Here is a 20164-nt window from a genome sequence, read left to right as displayed (position 1 = left end):
CCGGGTCCTCCTTCCTCCCTTTTTTGAAGATGGGAACCACATTGGCCCTCTTCCAGTCCTCTGGCACCACACCAGAGCACCATGAGTGCTCGTAAAGCCATGCCAGGGGTCCTGCAATGACCTGAGCTAATTCCCTCAGCACTCTGGGGTGGAGATCATCTGAACCAGCTGATTTAAATACATCCAGTCCCCAGAATTTCCCTGACTAGATCCCCACTGACCCTTGGCCTAGGTGCACCTCCCCTGGGGCCTGAGCGGGGGCCAGTGGGAGGGCTGATCCGCTCCCTTCTCAGGAAAATGGAGGCCAAGAAGTCATTAAATAGGTTAGCTTTGTCATCTGTTGTGACGACCAAATTTCCCAGCGTGTCTTGCAGGGGCCCCATGTTACCCAGTACTTTCTTTTTGCCCCCTACGTATTTAAAAAAGGGCTTCTTGTTGTCCTTGATCTGGGTAGCTAGTCCTAGTTCCATCTCCGCCTTCACCTTCCTGACTGTCCCCCTGCATCCCCGAGCAACAGCAGTATAGCCCTCTCTGGTGATGGCCCCTCCCTTCCACTGGTTGTACACCTCCCTCTTAGCTAGGAAACATTCCTGGATGCTTTTGGTGAGCCATGGGGGGTTTTGCGCCCTCCTGCTCCCTTTGATCCATGTTGGGATTACCTCCCTTTGGGCTTGGAGGATTGTTTACTTAAGGAGCGACTACTCTTCTTGGACACCTGGCAATACTGAGCAACTATATCTGGTGTACATGTGGATGAAATGGTTGTTTTGTGGATGTGTATGCCTTTGCGTAATGATGTGTATGATGATTGGTATGTTTGTATGAACGGTGTGCCCAAACTTCTATGTCTAACTCATGTGATTAATAAATGTGGCACCTTGCTTTATCCCTCTTTATAATGTCTCGCTTATGATTTAAGCAAATAGGTTAATTCGATAACAGACCCCCCATACACCCTGCCAGCCAGGGCTGCTCTGACCCGACTCAACGTGCTGTGGTCCTGGGCACATATGTAAACGTGGTGCCCTAGAACAGTAAACTCTGGTGTGAACAACACTGGAGCTTATTCAGTTGAATTAATAGCATGTGTAGATGCACCCACTGGTTAGAAGAGAGAGAATGTGGTTCTGAGCAAGAAGTGGCAGAGCCAGTGAAGATTTACTCTAAATGTCTGTCTTGTCCATGCTTCCCAGAACCCATGACAAGTCTGTGACTATGTCTATACTAAGTGGCATCTGCTACAAGATGTTCTGCTTCCAGACTTCAGCTAGCACTACTAAACCACTAGAATTATGTGTGCACCTCTATGATTTTGGTAGCTCAAGTATAACAACTGGACCACCAGAATAAAGTGCTGGCCCCGTGCACTTTTAAAAGGTACCAGCTGCTGAACTGACCATTACAGCTAGAGGAGAGTGTGGGAGTATCTCCATAAGCATTGAACCAGCTGCCAGATGGCAGCAGAAGCTTTACTGCACTCCACAGACATGAAGTAATTTTACTGGCATAATGGAGGATCTGTCAGTATAGAGAGGCTTGGAGTGCACATACACTCAAAGCTGTGATGGCAGAACTGGAGTTTGGTCAAAACACTTCATGCTGTACACTAGGTCTTTGTTACTTACAACAGTCTACTCTATGATGAATTTAACCTGGAAAGCAACAAATACTAATCTCTGCCAGAGCCATCACTGAATGTAAGGGTGGCAGGTCACTGTAGAAAATTTCAGGCATTTTGCCAACAGTGCACTACTTCAGTGGTCTGCTGTGTGATCCAGGTTTACCAAAGTACCCTAAAGCAGTCAGCCATTTCTCAGATGACATATAGTTAGGGATTAACTAATTCCATAAGGACTTTTTAACAAATGTACAGGGATTTAAAATAAACAATTCTCATTGACAACATCCTGCCATCATTGGCTCCCCTGCCATGCGTAAAATCCTTTTAAGATTTTAGTTTACTAGTTTTACATATATGTCCCCTTTCCAATGCCTGTTCCTCATGTTTTGCTCTGTCCCTGTAGCTATGTGGTTTATAATATTTTGCATGGATGCAGAGCTTCTTCTCTTCCAACTTCTGTACAAATGTTAACTAATTACCCTGTAATGTGTCTTGTTTTAAAACTACCAAAATGGAGTCAAATTTATTTAGAGTAAGTGAAGGTATTTTCTTTAGGCTGAGGAAGCATCTGCAGTTGGTGTGTATACTCTTCCTAGATGGAATGAATAGTAAAGAAGCCAGAGGCTGGTGTGTAGGCAAGAAAGCCAGTTAGTAAAGATGTAAATAGAGGAGTCAGTGGGTGAGAGACAGGTTTGGTGGAGGAAGGGGAATGAATGTAGCTGGTAAACAGTGGAGAGGTACCTGGAGAGTCAGATGTTAGGCAGGCTATAATGTGTTATAAATCCAATGTCTATACTTAGTCCGCTCTTAGATATTCTGAAATTTTATTAATTGTCTTTAATGGAAGAGGTTAGGTTCTGAAAATCTATTGAAAAATCTGGCCCATCGTTGTTGCAGCTGATAATAACCATAATAGCAAATGACTGAGGCAAGATTGATCAAAATCATTGGGTGATTTATCACATAGTATCAGACCAGAAAGTGAAAATGAAATTATTTCTGGCTACTAGAAATCATTATTATTAATAATTAATAATATCTCACTTTCTTGTTTTGATTTGTGTTCATTATGCACTAAGATAATTATATATAGGAAGGCACAGCTCCTTGAAAGATTGAAATAAAAAACTAACCAATTCTTACTTTTGTTTTCAGTGCTGAAATGTTAAACAACCACTGTTGGTGGGGCATTTTCTGCACCTGCTGTCTGTGAGATTTATTTTGCTCTAGTAATCATAGGAAACATTATGCAACCACTGGCTAGAGGCAACAGACTGGCTACAGTCTAGCAAAATCTCTGTAAAAAGGATAGTGTTTCTGCCTGAGAAAAGAGACTGTTTAAACCATTTAACACTCTATTGAGCCAGACAATAAAATAAAGCTGTGTATATTGATATAGCTACTGCACTGCTGCAGAAGTGTGTGCTAAGTATATGGAACCCAAACACCACTATTCACTTCCTGGAGGATTCTGTATAGCAGGTAAAATAGCCCCTTATTCAAAATATCCATGCTTTATTGGATGTAGAAAACACTGGATTATAGCACTGATTATATAATTTTTGAAGATCATTCACAAACGACACTTCATCACATTTCCTTATTTGTAATGATCTTCAAAACAACTTGTCTACAGATTATGGCATATCTCCCTGCTTTTCTAATGGCATTCCTAGATAATTACACAGTTATATGTGGAAGTATAACAGTCCAGAAACTGAACTATTAATTAAAGGAAATTGCTAAGGTGGATGAATCCTTTAAATGGCTGATTGTGCTTCATCCTCATGACACATTTTCATGCTGCTTGAGCTATAACATTTCATTAAACCAATCCCAGGGCACTTCATAGCATATACAAATGTGAAGTAAAAAACATTCTTTTCCAAGGTCAAGGCAGGCTTTTCCCCCAATGACTGATCATTAGTATGCTCTATGGGGGATGAAATGTCAGATTTATTTTGTACTGGCATAGTTAAGGTAAAGATGAGAAAACTATCTTAGTGGTTTGGGAAACATACTTTCTTTGGCCCTTATGTCTGAATCGCAGGTTTGTTTATAGGCTGCTTAAGAGTACTGTTACACGTTACCCTTTAGCCATGCTAAAACTGTGAAATGTTATGAGTTGTTAAAGTTAGAGCATACTCTGAGAAGTCACACATTAAGGCTTAATACCATCTTTGCCACTAGAAGGCTGGAGAGTTCAATCCCTGCTCAGGATCAGGGGTGGATGGGAGAGGGCTGGGCAGCAGGAATTGTGTATGGCTCAATGAACACTCAGTGGCCTATTGAAAGGTTAATCAGATCATGTGAAACCCCATCCATCTACCCTGCCCCACCACTTACCAGTGGTTAATTGCAATTTTCCCATAACACCTGGCCATATTTCCCCAAAGCACTGCAGACTCTCCCTTGGCCAGTTGGCTTCATGCTGCTGGAGGCCCCTGCATTCCCCTTGAGACAGGGACACCAAGATACAGGAAACCATGGTGGGGGATGATGAGGGCTGGCTGAGATAGGAAAACTAAGACATGGTTAACTGTGGAGGGGGGAAGTGAGGGTTGGTTGGATGAGGAAACTAAGGCACAGGAATTGTAGTGGAGGAAGCCAAGGGCTGGCTGAGACACAGAGAACCACAGTGGGGGATGGTGATCGCTGTCTGGCATGGGGAAGAAGAAGTATGGGGGACTGCAGTTGGAGAGGTCAAGGGCAGTCTGGTTTGTCTGGGAAGGGAAAACAGGCAGGAAGCAGCAGGTCCCCATGGTAGCCAGTGCTTCTATAAGGCTGAGGCCATTGTCTTTCATCAGGGAGGTAGATAGCTAGAGGTGCCTGCTGCCTTGCTGTACTCAATGGCAGTAGCCACCCTGGCTAGGAAGGACTTCCATAAGTCCACCAAGGATATCAACTGACAGTCCTGTGCCACAGCAGTGAGGTGAAATATTTTCAGCAGCTCCTCTGACCATTCCCGCCTGTACCGACAGGCAGAAAACCAGCTCTTGGTAAAGTGTGATGACTCTGACATCTGTGGCTGGCCAGTAGAGGACAGTCCTGCGTTAAGCCGCCCACCTCCCTGTGCCTGACCACCTGCCAGGCTCCGAATGCCTCCCTAGGGGCACCTTATGTCTGGCTCGACCCCTTCCTGGAGCACATATGCTAGCCTGGGGGTAACGTTGCCGCCACCACCCCAAGAATGGACTCACTTCCGGCCCTGTGTCCTTGGGGAAACACAGGCCTAATGTCCTATGGGTACTCGACCCAGTACAGGCACTTGGGGCACTTTCCCAAGTCCGGGGGCAAAAGTACAGTCTCCCTTAGTCCGCAGACCTAAGGGGTCTCTTAGGCATAATTTAGATCCACCCCTTGATAAGTCTCCCACACCAGTCACAAAGGAAGACTTTATTGGTTACAGGGGTAGGGGGAAAATAGGGTGCAAGATTGAGCAATATCCTAGAAATCCTAAAGAGCAAACAGTCTGGCTGAGGTAGCCTTTTGATCATGCATCTAAGTTACTGCCAGCTAGGTATCTATCAGATCTTGAGTAGCTTACTCACAAGCATCTTCCAGAGGCTGGTGAAGTTTCCCCTCTGGAGGCAGGCAGTTTCTAGCTCGTGAGTTTTGGGGAGAGAGCCAATTTTAGATGGTCATGCTCCTCTGTGTCCCCCACATGGCTGCTACCTCACCTCATGGCTGAAGAGACTGCCTCCTCGCCCGTCCTAACTTATATAACCCCTGTGACCTCATTCACCTGGTCCAGTGGAGGTCAGCCCCGGTTGGCTGTCAGCCAACCAATTTGAAATACATCACCTGTTACCGGGCAGATTTCAGCCCATCAGATAGATGCCCCTCACCCAGGTACCAGTCCCGTAGGCAGAGGGAGCAGGTTTCCCCCCTCCCTCAGGAATGCAGACAGCTCAAGTTACCTAAAGAGACAGGGTAAGGGTGTGGCCTCCTCTGCTGAGCCCACCCTACTCACATGGTCACAGCACAGAGATTTTATCACATTGTCACAGGGCAGAGATTTTGGGGAGAAACCAAGGTGGCTTTCTGCCACAACATCCACGGCAAAATCCTGTTTGTTGTGGTTCCACTGACCATTTCAGCTAAGGGCCATCTTCTGTGCAGGAGCGCCCCCTCCCCTACTCTGAAGCCTCCCAAGCTCTCTCATGCTGGGACAATTTCTAGGAACTGAAACAAGCAGACATGGTCATGAGTTTGTTTCCAAGGCATAAAGCATATGTGGATCATGTGTTCATTCTCACACAAATATTGACAAGGTACACAAACAGTAGTGTACTGACAGCAGATCTTGAAGTTGTAGCCAACTTTTAAGATAGTATGAGGGGAAACTCAACTTTCCTCAATCTGCTCGGGAATGTTCACAGGATAGCAAGACTGTCCTGGAACATCATCATGAGAAATGTTCTCTTGGCTACCTGCTCACAGTTACTTGCTTTCCCAACCTACTTTCTTCCCTGCCCTATCCCTGTCTTAGGATACTGCTTCACTGCCCCATATTTCTTTGGCAAGTGTCCAGCCAGCACAGAATGCACCTCTGTGAGCTGGCAAGTAGCAACCCACAAGATATAGTTTGCTACTTTTGTAAGGTATTGTGCTAGAAGAATGGAAGAGCGATGTTTGTTATGGCAGCTCTCCACTAAAGCTGGCAATCCCATGGAATATGTGTGATGCCATAGTAAACTTTCTGAACCTGCACTGCAGCTTCCTAGCTCTGGCAGATGATCTGGTAGTGAAAGCAGCACTTGATAATGTCCTGAAGTAGAAGCTTCCTTCCCTTCCTCATGAAGCAGCCATCCTGCTTTCCCCAAGTTTTCCTTTGTGGAATAATGAATGTCCCAAGTGACCCTGCACAGTGTGAAATCCTGAAGAACATCAATGTTCATTGACATATGAACAAGCTACACCTCACATCTCCACAGTGAAGGAGGTGGCTACTGATCTGAAAAACGATACCCCAAAAGGTGACAGTATTCCCTGCTGCTAGAACCCTCCTTGGATTGTCATGGGACATGCAGAGAATGCCTTTTGGGGTTGGGAATGCAGGACCTCAAACACCCATGAACAAAATCATTTTCTTGTGCATTTCTGTATGTTAATGCCCCCAAAAGGTGTTCCAGGGGACTCCTGGGGTCTGGGATCCAGTTGAAGAGGCTGGGATCAGGTTGGGAGCTCTGGATAAAAGCTATGAAAGGTAAAGCACAACCCAGGGAAAGGGTTAAGATTGGGCAGGGCAAGTTGGTGGATCTACCTGTCACAGGGCCAGCCAGGGCCACCTGGGCTAGGGTCAAGGCCCTGCACAGCTCAGCCCTCTCCCAGCCTCCTCCCCAACCCAGGAGGGGAATTCATGAAGCTCCAGGAAAAAAAACTATGGCCCACATAACCATAGTGGCTGCCTGGCCAAGGGAGAGCCAGAGGTGCTTTGGGGAAATGCATACGGGCAGCGTGGGAAAATTTGAATTAAATGCTAATAATTGCACATAAGTTGAACCATGGCTTTTTCCCAGTTTGGGTGAAAGATAAGAGTATACCCTGGGAAGGGCCTGAACCTGGACAAGAGGGCTGGGATCCAACCAGCAAGGGTCAGCAAAGCTGGCTGGCTGGGCCGAAGCTGGGTTGTGTGAGGCTGTTTCTAGGGTGAGGGGTGGATGCTAGGGGGTGGTGGGTGGGGCAGCTGGAAGTAGTTTTATTCTTAAATAATGCCACTGAGTGCCCTGACTCTCATTACTGAGCCATTAACAATTCCCACAGCCGAAACAAGGGTGTGCCACAAGTTCACACAACCTCTGCATTTGATGAACACAATGCCCCCATCTGCCTAGCAAATTGCAAAAGTGGGGGGCAATCTGCACTGACAGCAACCCCTGCACCTAGCTATGTCACCCTACCTACAGCTCAAAGACAACCCTAAGACATCAGCCATCATAGAGCCCTGAATTGCTTCCAAACTATGACACATCACTATATCTCTGAACACATCACCAGTCATTCTTTCTTCTACAATCACTGATACTAGAATTTGATACTGAATTGTCTTTGTCTGCCTGCTCAATGAGCATCTCAACCATGCTCCATGATGCCCCATCAACTATGTCATCTTGGATCTGAGTTTGGGTCAGGGTTTGACTCAGTGGGGTCAAGGTCAGAACAGGTCCACACATCAACCATCCTCATGCTGCTTTGTGGCCATTTCAATAACACATCATTTCAGGGAGGAGACTTGACTTTTATCCTAATTGTCTCTGTTGTGCCACACCAGGCTCATGAATGTGTCATTCATGGTGTTGCGGGGATCAACAGTGTAGTCCTCCTGTGGATCAGGGACAGTTTCTTATGGTAGGTCCCCACTATGCCTGAGACCTTGTTGGCTTCTCTACCCTAAATATATTGGGAATTCAGGCACTTGATTTTAGTGTCAATCTACAGCCAGTTTTGCTGATGCTCCTGAGCCAGCATCTGAACTGAGATACAATTGTAGTCTGCCTTGTTTTTTCAGTTGCCTTTTGCTCCCTTGTGTCACTGGCAGTGGTGGCAATGCTTCTCTCCTTGCCCCAGATCATGATGAGGTTCAACATCTCACCTTGAGTCCAGTTTGAGGCCCATCTGACAAATCCCAGGGCACATTCTTTGGCACAAAGGTAGGTGATGGCTGTACACATGGGAGCAACTGAGCAACAGTGGCAAACTGTGAGGATACCAGTGGGTGCTTGTGGTGGGTGGGGATGTTGACTTGGGGCCAGTACTAACTCCTGGGCAGTAAGTAGACTTTGGCAGGGTAGAAAGTTTGTTCACCTAACAAGAGTGGGAGGGCTAGGAGTGATGCATCCTGTGATGCAAATTGCTTATTTTATCTCCATGGAGCAGACTGTTGTTACTGTAACATGAGCTGGGTAGCATGACCCAGAGATACTCCTCATCTAAAGTGGTATAACTTTGATACATCCAAAGAATACTTGGCATGAGTTTTCCCCCTTTAATGTGCAGTTGCTTATGTTCTAAGTGCCTTTAGAATGTCATAAGGGCAACAAGACCCTAAATGGAAAATATTAGGTAATCTGAGAAAAGGGTGTGCCACTTAAATATGGGAAAAACAGTTAACATATTCTAACAAGACTTAATATGTTTATTTCCTTAGCCAAGTCTTTGAAACTATAGTTTATTCCTACTTCAAAACTATTGATTATTTTTATATCCATTACTGAAAACTATTTTGCAATATCTTAATAACTCAAGTGGTTGCACTAACTTGATCCATTAATGATCCTAAAATGATGCACACTATAGTTATTTTCTAATAAGCAAAATACATATATGTCTGAGGGTTGAATGACTGACATATTTTCTTATTAGTGGAAGGGAAAGTAGAGGAGACTAATTTAATCTGTTGAGAAGAGGTGCATATTTGTTATGCTAGTCTGTGTTGGAAGTTACATTCAAGTAGCACTGGGGTAGGCTAATTAACATGCAGGCAACTAATTAGCGCTGTCGCTCAGAAGTGCTTATTACTCACAGCACTGAATGAATGTAGCTGCATTGATTCTGTTGCAGGACTTAACTCACTGGTACTGCTATCCAGAGTGGAAAATGTGCAGTGTTGACATGTACTAATACACAGGTTACAACACTGGCTAGGCAAAGGCCTAAGAGTTTTAGTGAAAACTTCTGTTTTACCAAGCAAACAACTAAAATGAAGCTTGCAGCTGAGTTTGGGAGAGATCCCATTATCCCCTCTGCCTCCGTTATAGAAATAGGACGAAGGCTGCACTTCTTCAGATGGCAATTCTGTTCCTATAACTATTACGCATTATTATTTATGTAGCTCTCAAAACTATAATATTCCCCAAAGTAGATAAAGACATATTCTCTAATCTTAGTATTTACAGTCTATTTACAGTAGCTAGCATGAGATGAGTTATGGAAGGTACTGAAGACAAAAGCAGAGGTTACAGCTGATACACAGCAGAAGGGAAGCCACTGGAAAACATGAGTATAGCCAAAGCTTAGTCACATCTACATGAGATGCTGAATGTGCAGTAGCCTGAGACTATTTCTCAGTAGTGTTGTGTGGCAGAAACTGAGACGTGACACCTCTGCCCCCTTGGCTCAGCAACTGGTGCCTCCTGGGTCCTAGGGGGCACCCGGGGTCCCCCCGCAGCTGATCACTGAGCCAGAGCACACGGGGGGAGCAGGGTCTGCTCCATCCTAAACCATGGGATGCTCCATCTGCCCCATCACTGCATTCACAAGCCATACCTGGTACCTCGAGGTACGTAGAAAAAATATATAAAGCTGTGTCTATGGCCAAATCACTGATTATCTGAATCAGAATCGAATCTTCAGATTCAGATGTGGCTGAATTGAATCAGGACAGTGATTCGAATCAGCAAATTGAATCACTGTCCCCTGAATTGGGCTGAATCCGAATCCAAATTGAATACTGCTCACTTTGCACACCCCTACTGCACAGTAATGACTGTGCAGTTAGCAACTTATGTAGACATGGCCCCTGCTAGATAAAACACAACTGGAAATGGTTGGGACAAAATGGTTTGGAAAGGACTGAAGTTGTCTCCAGGAAAGGAGGAAGAGGATCTTCTAGTACCCAAAGGGAGATTTAGCTGATTTTTAAAATCCCAAAGGATTTCTTTATGGTTCCTTGGGAAAATATTTTACTTAACTGTGATACTAGGACTCACATTCTAAATGTTTTTTTTCTATGGCTCGCCCTTAAATTTCAACAATGTTTGGTTCTGAAAAGTTAGCAGTAAGCAATGTTCAGAGAAATTATTAATTATTATTAATTCATTGTTGGTACCTACATGTCCACAGATTGTGCCATAAAGCCAATCCAGCTGACATCTACCCTTGCACAAAACCGAAGAGGAGACAAAGATGAGCATCTGCATTTCTTTAAAATTTGTCATTTGTTAGATAAGCAAGCAATTTCTAATTGCTAACCAAGAAACCTGTAAAAACATGTCAGTGCATCTCTCACATCTCAAAGTTTGGACCTTCCCTATGAGCACAACAAATGGACTCTCTGAACCATATGCCCACACATTTTTGCAGTATTTACTAGCTATCTATGTCAGATCAGTTCCAGTTTCATTTTACTATTATGACAGTTATTTATTGGTTGCTTGGTTGTTCATTTTTTGGTGTTGTTTGTTTTGATTTTATTTCTGTATTTGTTTCCTTCTTTTGGTTTGTTTAAGTTAAGTGGTTAATCACATATTAAGCGTAATGTGTGGCAAGGGCCCAAGTTAAAAAAAGCATTATTACTGATATACAAAATGTATCATATTTATAACGTAAACACTAGAACATACTGGAAAAATAAATAGCGAACATATCACAGAAAATCCTTAAGAAACTTCTTCCAACAGAAACACATAGCAGCTTAGAAAACTGCTTAGTGTGTAACCCAACCTACTTAGGACCAACATTGATCTAGAATCTGAGGTTCCTGACACTCTCTGAGAACCACCTAAAAATAAGACTAGAATATTTTGTATAAGTAACACAAAACTGTTTGCATCTTCCTCTGAAGTTCTTCTATTAACCCATATAGCAATCATAACTTTTGTTTTATTTGTTATCCTTTAGATTATAGCTGAGATTTTTGAACAAGAAAACTAGGAATACTATGAAAGAAAAGGGATTTTGAATTTTTATACACCTGCTGTATTCTGAAAGTCTAATTCTTTTATGCCTTTACACAGTAATTATAGGTACCTGCAAGCACTGTTGTACTTAAAGGTGTGTCAGCATTTCCATTATAAACCCAGTTTTTCAAGCATGTCCCAGCTGTGAAAATTTGCTTTAGCCTGAAACTTGGCATTCAGGTGTCAAATGTGAGAACACATTTTGCTATGGTTTCAGTTGTCTTCTTTGTGACCTCTTCTGCTTGATTAGTAGGGTCAAAAAGAAACAGTTTGGCAAAATCTAATCCTCCTCTGTAACTGGGTTTGAAGTTATAGTGATAACAGATATAAATAGAAAATGCTTTAAAATGTTAGAAGAAAGTAGGCAATACTATTCTAAGTTCATCCACCAATCTCTGTGTTTATTGGTAAAATATGTAATTTACTGATAAAATATGAACTACTTCAGCATTCCAATAATGACATTGTGCATTATAGATGATCACATTTTTACACTAACCTTGATATTTCCATTATTTAAAAAAAACTATTTTAAAAGAATACTTCACATCTGTTTTGTACTCTACAGCCAAAATTATTTGATTCACTCTGGACTCAAGATTTAACTCACAGAGGGACAAAAAAATTTAAGTCCACCATTAAGGTGCCATACCAAAAAAGCCCTCAGCTGTCTAACCCTGGAGAAACCTAATTCCCTAGGCAGCTAAATTTCTGATTGAGGAATCTTCTTGGTTCCTCAGTTTTGATGCTGGCCATCCACAATGCTGCCTAAATCTTGAAAAACCTGAGTTTCTGAGCACCCAAGTATGGATTAATTTAACAAATTGCACATTTCCTGCACATGTCCATAATTGGCCTCAATTTGGCAGTCATTCTCAGAGCATTTCCATCTTAATTATGGATCTTTCTACCTATTTATATCTAATACCTCTGATATTTATATGAGTAGGTCTGGAACCTCAGTCTACACAGTGAGTTCCCTGTAAATATTTAATATGGAAGACATGGAGTGGTGCCCACCCCAGAATGATCCTCCCCATCTATGTTACACTGGTTAGGCCACAGTTGGAGTACTGCATCCAGTTCTGGGCACCGCACTTCAAGAGGGATGTGGACAACATGGAGAGGGTCCAGAGAAGGGCCACTCGCATGATCAGGGGGCAGCAGGGCAGGCCTTATGAGGAGAGGCTATGGGCCCTGAACCTGTTCAGCCTCCACAAGAGAAGGCTGAGGGGGGATCTAGTGGCCTGTTACAAGCTAGTCAGAGGGGACCAACAGGCACTGGGGGAGTCCCTGTTCCCCTGAGCACGACCAGGAGTGACTAGAAATAATGGTCACAAGCTGGCAGAGGGTAAATTCGGACTAGACATGAGGAGGCGCTACTTCACGGTCAGGCCAGCTAGGAACTGGAACCAACTTCCAAGAGAAGTGGTGCTGGCACCTACCCTGGGGGCCCTTAAGAGGAGGCTAGAAGAACACCTTGCTGGGGTCGTTTGACCCCAGTACTCTTTCTTGCCATGGCAGGGGGTCAGACTCGATGATCCACTCAGATCCCTTCTGACCCTACCAACTATGAAACCATGAAACTATGAATCCCATAAAGCCACTTACTAAGGAAGTGTAAGAATGGGGTTCAAGTCACTATTCCAAATTATGGAGGGGCAGGGTTAGAACATGGGTTGCTGCATCCTCAGAGAATAGTTTGGTTATGAAGGAATAAAATGCAAGGGATAGTACAGTGTCATCCCTATGTCCTCATTTGGGTTTTTCATGAGGAACAGCTGGCTTAGCTTAGGTGTTTAACAGTAGAAAAGGATACTGTTTAATCAGTACAGCACAGAGGGAGGTACCTTAGTTAGCTCCCTGATTTATCGTAATGCATTTCATGCTGGCATGATGAGGTTGCTGGGAACTGTTTTGAGTAACATATCACAGCTTTTAAAAAATATATTTTTAATGAAAAACACTTTATAGGCTTTCAGTTTCAACCTAACTGTAGAATGGAATAATTTTTGAAATCCTAAAAATGTTCTGAGTTTAGGAAAATCTATTACCTTAAAGTCACAAACTGAATCTTAGTACGAAATGTTGCTCATTTAATAAGATTTTGTTTAAATAGTAATATGCAATATTTTTAGAATAAAAACTTAAGTGCCATGCTGGTTGGTCCATCTAATTCAGTATCCTATCTCAAACAGCAGCAAGAGTAGATGCTATAGAGGCAGAGCAATGAACCATGTGTCTTTAGAACAGCATTTCTCAACCTGTGGGTTGCAACCCAAATGTTGGTTGCAAGTAGGGCTGTGCAACATTTTGGCAGTCGTTTCATTTCAGAGGTGTTTTGGGCCATTTTGGCACCCAAAACACTGAATCTGAATCAAAATGGAAGGCTCAGAAACAAAACGAGGCATCCAAAACTTTTCAAAAATGTTTTGGTAGAAGTTTCAGAAAATTTTGGTGTTTCGAAGCCGGGCTTGCAGGGAAACAGCTGTATACTGTTGCCCTGCCACACAACTCAGCTCTGCAGTGAGCAGAGATCTGTGCTGGGAGTCTCCTCACTGCTCTTGCCCACCCCCTCCCTACCCTGCTTATGCAGGGCTGCATGGGGTGGGCAGCAGTGGCAGGGAGACCCCGGCATGGATCTCTGCTCCTTGCGGAGTCAGGTTGCGCAGCAAGGCAGTGCTGGTCCCTGCCACATGACCTGGCTTCTCAGGGAGGAGAGATCCAGTGCAGTGCAGATCAGGCAGCAGCAGGGAGGAGATCCCTGGCACAAATCTCTGCTCTCTGTGAACAAAGTTTAAAAATGGATTCTCGTTTAAAGGAGAAAAATGTGGGAAATTGTGGCTTTTCCCTCACAGACTGTCAAGAGGTGGCTTGGGGATGTTTGCCCCCTCTCCCCCATGCCCCATATACACCCCATCCTGTGCCACATACTCAGCCCCTGCCCCACACACAGGAGGGCTGGAGTCTGGGGGTGGGGGGCAGTGGGTTGGGTGTGAGGGGCACTGGTTCAGGCCTGGCCATCAATGTTTACAAATGGGTCCTGGTACAAAAAAGGTTGAAAACCACTGCTCTAGAGCAATCTAATCCATATGTCTAGAGTGATCTAATACCTTCCCTGGCATCCATCATTATTAGAGATGCATGAGGAAACATCTCCAACCTTTCCAGTCAATAGCCATTAATATATCTATTATTCATGATTTTTCCAGTCCCCTTTTGAATCTGGCTACACTATCTGCTTCTACCACCTCCTGTGGCAAAGAATTTTGTAAGTTAATAATGTATTGGGTAAAAAAAAGTACTTTCTTTTGTTATTTTTTAACCTTTCACTTATTAATTTCAGCATATGCCCCTCTAGTTCTAGTATCCTGTTCCCTGTTTACTTGGTCCACGCTCTTCATGATTTTATAGACCTCTGTCAGGGCTGTGCAAAGCTTCAGTAGCTTATTCAATTTGGAGGAGATTTGGCCTGATTTGGCAGCCAAATCTCTGAATCTGAATTGAATCAGGAGACCCATGAAAAGGTTTGAATCGAAATGGAAGCCTCTGAATCAATTCAGAGAGATTCAGCGGCAATTCGGTGATTTGGCCATAAACTAAACAGACAGCAGTCCTCAAGTATGTTGGAGAGAGCTGCCTCCAGCTTCCTCTGTTGTGGTGGACAGAGCAGGGAGGGAAGAGGAGATGGGGGCAGATCAACACCCCCACAGCAAGGAAGGGATTGGAGCTGGGGCTGGGGCTGGGGCTGGGGCTGGGACAAGCTGCCCAGCCTGGACAGTGGGGCATGGGACTTGGGGAGGCTGGGTGATCATTTTGGTTATCCTTCTCTGTACATTTTCTAAATTCTTCTACATCCTTTTTGAGATGTGGGGACAAGAACTGTAACTGTATTCAATATGTGAGTACACTACAGATTTATATAGTAGCATAAGGATGTTCTCCATTTTGTTTCAATCCCCTTCTTAATGATACCCAACATTTCATTGGGTTTTATGGTTGCTGTTGAACACTGAGCTTTTGTTTTAAGAGAACTCTCTCTACAATGATTCCAAGGTCCCTTTTCCGAGTCCTAATAGTTCAGAATACAGCCTTTTGTATGTATAGTTGAGTTTATTTTTCCCCAGTGCATTACTTGCACTTGTCCACATTGAAGTTCATTTGCTTTTTTGCCCACTCTCTTAGCTAGGTGAGATCTTTCTGCAACTCCTCTCCATAATCTTAGGATTTAACTACCTGGAATAATTTGGTGTCATTCAGGAACTACACTGTTCACCCCCATTTCCAGGTCACTGAAATGTTGAACAAAATAGGGCCCAGCACAGATCCCTGCAAGACTGCACTTGTAACACCCCTCCATCCTGAAATGTGACCATTTAACCCTATCCTTTACGTCCTATCTTTTAACCAGTTCTCAGTCCACGAAAGAACCTTCCCTTTATCCTGTAGCATCAGTCCCTAGTTTTGTTGATCCAGAGGTAAAGCGTGATAAAGATGCAATATCTTTAGAAAGTAGCATGCTAAAAATTTTTTTTTTCAAATAATGTTGTAAGGCAAAAGACTTTAGAAATAATTTGCACTCATTTTATACATTACATACCTTTCCTGGTTGGTCAGAGAAAAATAGCTGTAGGTTTTAATTTATTTCACTGTGTTAAGAGGGATTTTTAATGTAACTGCTTTTAAGGTATCATGCATGAAATACTGAAGTCAGTGAAGTGAGTGTTTCAATCCCACATCTTTATGAGACTTGTTTTATCTTGGTCTTTTTTATATTTGACATGCTTTGGACCAGTTAAATCAATACCTTATTTTCATTTCTTAACTGGAAAAAAATCTGCATACATTAGATTACATATTGCTCAGGTGGCAAGTCTGTGGTAAATGAAGAGTTAATTACTATATTGGAACTAGTTCTATTTTCAGTGCAAAAACAAGTGATTTGTGATACAACTAGATATAGAATTTCAGAGATATGACTTTTGGCTCTCCTAGAACAATTAATTATACTTATTTTAGATATGGATATCACTCCCTATATTATATAAAATGTAATGAAAAGATAATAGAACATGTATTAAAGAGTTAAAATAGGTGAATGAACACTACAGGCAGATGGAAAGCTCTTTTTATCATCACCATTGCCAGCAATGTTCTATCCTTATGGATTGTTAATAAAATTAGAGATGATGATGGTATCAAAGTGGCATGCTTTATCATCTGTCTAAAGTATATATATGGACCATAGTATCTGAAAGCCCCATTTTAATGCATTTATTCTTATGGTACCTCTAATACAATAATTCTCAATCATAGTCCTGAGAGATCCTTTTAACGGTGGAACCATGTGCTTTGCAATATTAGCAGGTGTGTAAATATCTACATGTGATTCACAATGAACACCCAGAGATATCAAATAGGAATCCATAGTGTCAAAAAATTATGACCTGTTATAATCTGTCAGACTCCTTTGCAACAGAAGAATTGCTCTAATCATTTTCTGTAGTCAAGGAATGAGTGAAAGCTAACAGCTAGTATTTCTAAGGGGTGTTGAGTCTAACTGGTTTGGGAACCACTGCTCTAGTATATAAGAATACTATTCCTTAGATGGGAAACTAAGGGGAGTTTAATTGACTTATACAAATAACTATACAAAGTTTTTGGTGGAGCAGGGAAGTGAACCCACAACACTTGAATCCCATACCAGTACTATAGCCATAAGGCAACCCTTTCTATTGTCATGGGTGACAGGAAGACTTCTGATCCTGTCACTCAGTGCAAGGGTGACATGAGAAAGGATCAACATAGTCTCTGGACTTAAAGCTGATTATTTGCTCAATCCTGATCCTTTTTCTTAGGTCAACAGCAGTGTTGATAGGTTCCAAACGGACTTTAAAAGGAGATTTGCCTAAGTAGGGATTACGAATTTGGCTCATTAGGTAGATGCAAAAAGTGCTGAGTTAGATAGAGAGGATCATTATAAGCTGTGCAACTTTTACCACTGTTTCCATTTGGTAAACAGTTCAATACTGTATGAAAACTGGTGAATAACTCTAATGAACACTTTTAGAAATGGTTGAACGAGTCCATTTTTTGTTTAATATACAAATGGGGGTGTCCTATATAGTTCCTACAACAAAGTATCTCTGAAAAGCTAAAAAGAGAACTTTGAACAGTATGACAAGCACAATAAATCTCTTATTATTACTATTTGAAGAACTCCCTGAATTGTAGCTACTGAATTTCCATTGCTACTCAATTTAAACAAACAAGTCAGCAAATGTGTAAGGAACAAGTATGACAAAGATAACCCCCTTGCAATCAGTGCTAAGCAGCTGGACTGTTTCTGAGTCATTGTTCCGCAAGCCAAGTAGAACTATCCTTGGTCCTATAAAAGGTTTGGGATGAGAATAATATTCTCTTTGTGTATGAGACAAAATAAGCTACATGCAGAATACTGTCATGGTAAACTGTTGCAGAAATGTGGAAACTGCTTACAATTTAATTTTGAATCTTGAAATACTCCTGAAAATTATTTAATATCTACCATAGTGAACAGTTGACAGAAACATCCACCAATGTTTATTTTTATTAAAAAGTTGGAAAGTTTGTTATCTTCCACAGGAGTATCATTTAGCCACTATTTCATTGCCTAGCTGTTTTGCTTATCGCTGTTATTCAGTGTGTGAAAACGTATTCAATATGATTTTATCTAAGTCCGAGTTGTAAAGCAAAATCATTGCACTATCTAGGAGGCATTGCTTCAAGAGAGGCCAAGAGAAAAGAAAATAAGAAATGTTTAATCCAAAGAATTCTTTGAAATGCTAAGTAGAAAATGTTAAGTGAAACATAAAAGGTACAAGGTCACAGAGCTGGTGAACTTCAAGACTATATCATAAATTTTCTTAGTGTTCTAAAGACTCACCAACACCAATTGATCAGAGCATCTAAGTTAAAACATCTGATACAACCACCCTGTCCCATTAAAAGCCCTAATTTAATCATTTGTACTGACATCAGACATTGAGATTTAGGCAGAACCTCTGGATACAGAACACATGACATTTCTTAAGATTCAGAATCTTCCACAGATTTTTGTATAGTCTCAAGAACATACCTTTTCATATTTATACTGAATAAATCTCTTGCACAAAGATATGAATTGCATGTCAAACAAGTAGTAAAAATGTTTTTGCTGATTTTGAAGAAATAAAAATGAAAAACGTTAATTAGGCTGAGTCCCTCAGCTTCCCAGTGCTGGGTTATTCTAACACTTCTTGACTTCAAGCAAAGATCTAGAGAAATAGCAGAAGAGTATGCAAGTAGTTTGAGCACATTTCCTATATAAACAATGAATCTATATTAGGAAAAGAATTAATTTGGGAATGTAAAAGACTCATAGCACCATCACCATAGTATTGCAATCCCTTTTGTATTGTCGTGATAATCCACTATGTTATGATTAAATTAATAAAATACCCTATGCTGTATTTTCCTCTTTATTTTTTTAACCTAAAGGGATTTTTATTTGGATCTCTACTGTAGAATGTAAATGGATTTATAATAAATGAGACTTCTTTAAATTACAGGCTGTAATCCAGGAAATAACTATTTCTGCAGCAGTTCTCCTGTGCTCACTGCTGACTTTACTACTTCCATTCCAGGCTGTCTCTTGGAACTAAGAAAGCATTGCCTAGTTTCAGAAAAGCTTTGAGCACTAGAAACCAATACTGCCACTTTTATGTTTTAAATGAGAACTTTTAGTAGTGTTCTCAATGGTGAAAAATTAGATGTAGATTAAAAAATATATATATCACTTCTGCTACCAATAGAGATTTTACAAAATTTTCAAAACTATTTTGGGATCATAAAATCTTCAGTTTTCAGATATTTTTGCTATAATCTAGGCCCCCTCTACAAATTACACTTAAGGTATGGTTAACCCGGTAATCACACCTTAAGTTGTCACCCAGAGACATGTTCAACAAATTAATGACATGATAAATAAAACAAGTAATTAGCTGCAAAGTTAGTTAACAGAAAATATGGAATAACTTTGTAGCTTGTTTTAATTGTACCATTAACTGAACATGTGGCAAAGTGCTCCCTTATGGCTGGGAGCCCCGTCAACTGAAGGGCTCCCAGTCACAGGAGTGTACAATGTGCCGGCACCCCCGCAGCTGACAAGGCTCCTGGTGGTGGCAGCGTTGTCAGCTGCGGGGCTTGCAGCAGGGAGATTGCTGCCTCCCTCCTTGAGCCCCCTCAGCTGTGGGGCTTGAATGGGTTAGCCTCATGAGGCTTACAGCAGCAGCAGGGTTCTCCCTTCTCCCCCTGACTGAATTTCACATGTGACATGACCTGCAGAGCTCGCAGCAGGGTCAGTGGGGAAAATGTGTCCCAAGTTGCCCCTCCACTGGTAATAAGAATCATAGAATCATAGAAGTAGGGTGGGAAGGGACCTTGTAGATCTTCAAGTCCAAACCCCTGCCAGGGCAGGAGAAAAAAAAAACTGGGCTCATATGATCCCAGCTAGGTAGGCATCAAGCCTCTTGTTAAAGACCCCCAGGGTAGGAGCCAGCACCACTTGCCTTGGAAGTTGGTTCCAGATCCTAGCTGCCCTAACTGTGAAGTAGTTCTTAAGGATGTCTAATCTCAACCTACTCTCCAACAACTTGTGGCCATTATTCCTTGTTATGCCAGGGGGCGCTAAGGGAAACAAGGTCCCTCCCAAGCCCTTATGGTCCCCCCTAGTGAGTTTATAGATGGTCACCAGGTCCCCCCTCAGCCTTCTCTTGTGAAGGCTGAACAGGTTCAGGTCCCGCAGTCTCTCATTGTAGGGTCTGCCCTGTAGTCCCCGGATCAT

The 20164-nt window shown here is 42.3% G+C and overlaps 1 protein-coding gene across 1 annotated transcript in view; it reads right to left on the bottom strand.

Annotated features, from left to right (window-relative positions):
• Window positions 1-20164, bottom strand: part of FAM155A (family with sequence similarity 155 member A) — an 805264-nt gene that overhangs the window by 391388 nt on the left and 393712 nt on the right. The window lies entirely within an intron of this gene.

Source organism: Crocodylus porosus, unplaced genomic scaffold, assembly GCF_001723895.1.
Source record: "Crocodylus porosus isolate Cpor-Errol unplaced genomic scaffold, CroPor_comp1, whole genome shotgun sequence".
In the NCBI taxonomy this organism is placed as follows: Eukaryota; Metazoa; Chordata; order Crocodylia; family Crocodylidae; genus Crocodylus; species Crocodylus porosus.
The sequence above is the reverse complement of the archived record's forward strand: the minus strand, read 5'-3'. Positions and strand labels throughout refer to the sequence as shown.